This window comes from Echinops telfairi, unplaced genomic scaffold (genome assembly GCF_000313985.2).
Source record: "Echinops telfairi isolate 266 unplaced genomic scaffold, ASM31398v2 ScPeMD7_7417;HRSCAF=8455, whole genome shotgun sequence".
In the NCBI taxonomy this organism is placed as follows: domain Eukaryota; kingdom Metazoa; phylum Chordata; class Mammalia; order Afrosoricida; family Tenrecidae; genus Echinops; species Echinops telfairi.
In genome coordinates this window covers 4,849,794-4,852,009 of record NW_022111317.1, presented here as the reverse complement: position 1 = coordinate 4,852,009, position 2,216 = coordinate 4,849,794, and positions in this window count along the sequence as shown.

Sequence of the window (2,216 nt, the reverse complement as noted above, 5' to 3'; positions counted from 1 at the left end):
AAGATATGACAAAATAATAATTTATAAATTATCAAGGGTTCATGACGGAGAGGGCAGCGGGGGAGGGAGGGGAAAAATGAGGACCTGATGCCGGGGGCTTAAGTGGATAGAAAATGTTTTGAGAATGATGAGGGCAATGAATGTGCAAATGTGCTTGACACAATTTTTGTATGTATGGATTGTGATGAGAGTTGCGTGAGCCCCTAATAGAACGATAAAAAAGAAATGTTCTGGAATTCCCGTTCTTCTCAAGTCCATCCAAGTCTGTACGAGCCACACAATTGGATGCCTTTGCACAGTCAATGGGTCACATGTCAACATCTCTCTGGTATTCCTGACATCAGCAATGATGTCCCTTGTTCCACGTCCTCTTCTGAATCCAGGCTGCACCTCTGACGGCTCCTGTCAATGCACTGCTGTGTAGAGTTCATGCAAATGAGTTTGTGTTGATGCTCAAGGTTGTCCTTTGGCTCTGATGGACTTGTTTTCATTTTTTCAGCTTCAACCTGAACTGACATAGGTGCAGTTAGTAGTCTGCTCCACAGTTAGCTCCTGAACTTTAAAAAAAAATAGATTTATTAAGGGAGGTGAGGTTTGTAGGGAACAGAAAATCAAAGGAAACGAGTTGAAAGGAGTTTAGGATAGCCAGATAAAGGCTAGAGCTGGGCCTTTATCGAAAGCAGAGAACTAGCTACCTTAAAAGGTTTAAAGGCCACGAGAGCTGCTATCACATAAAGGAAGAGAAAATTAGGTTTAACACAGACTAACAAACTACAACGGAGTTTGGCGAGCAGAGTTAAAGGGCTCTGGTGCCACACAGTTGGCAAGAGAAGAGAACAAAGGGTGTTCTCTGGTATTTAAGTCATTCCCCCGGCTGGCTTCAGGAGCTAATGATGAGCTTCCCAGTTGTCTCATCCCACAAATAGAGTCAATGTGGTTTTTGTGCGGTCCATCTGGAGAAGTCCACACGTGCAATTGCCTTTTGTGTTGTTGAAAAAGAGTATTTGCTACGAACAAGCGGCTTTTCTTGCAAAATTCTATCATGTGATCTCCAGCTTCATTTGTATTTCCACGACCATATTTTCCAACTACATATCCTTTCTGTTTCCAAATTTTGCATTCCAATCGCCAATAATTATCCATGCATTTAGTTATTTATTTTTAAATCGTTTTATTGGGGGCTCGGACAACTCATCACAAACCATCCATCCATCCATTGTGTCAAGCACATTTGTACATTTGTGTATCGATGCATTTTAATCGCATGTTTATTTTCAGTCTGAAGATGAGGGTAGAATTCTTCAGTTTCTGTATCACTAGCTTTAGTGGCTGTTGCAAAAATCCGAATAATAGTTGTGGTGATTGGATTTCCATGTATGCTGATCGATATTCACATATTACAGACAGCAGTGGACTTCAAGATAGATCTTGAAATGTTCTTTTTGACGAATGCGATGTTGTTCCTCTTATTTCATTCCCAGCATAAAAAAACATATGATTTTCTGATTCAGAATGGCCAATAGCAGTCCATTCCAGCTCACTAACACTTAGAATATCTGTCTGTGGTCGTCACCTAATCTGGTGTCAATTTGAGGATTAAGAGTGTAGGGGTGGCGTCGAGCCTGTCAATCTGGAGATGGCCAATGAGACCTCTGTGTAGGCACGGTCTTCTCCCGAGAATTCTGGGAACTGCTGATTTTCCTCCTTGGAGACGGGAGACACTCTCTCTCTCTCTGCTCACTCCCTGTGAGACATCCCTGTGGAGAAGCCACATGGACCTACTCTGATGCAGCCCTGGAAGCTGGAGAAGCCAAGTAAAAACTCCTGCCAGCGCTGGGATGCATATAGCGCCACTGGACCCAAAGATTTTTGTACCCACTGGCCTGTGATTGTCCTGCATTCAGCGTCATTGCATGGGTTTTGTAAGTCTGAAGAGGACTTTATACATTGGTATCAGACATACGGGCTAATATCAGATTTATGGGCTTGGCCTGGACTGGGTTGGGATGTTTCCTTAATGTACAATTACCCTTTAGATAAAACTCTCTCTTATACATATATCTGTGTTTATGAATTTGTCTCTCTAGTCTACCCGGACTAGCACACTATCTTTATGAATCCAATTTCTTTCTTAATGATTCCCAATTTTCTAGATTCATACTTTTTTTTCCCTTCTTTTTTTTCTTCTTTTCTGCTCTTTTTTTGTTTATCTTTTT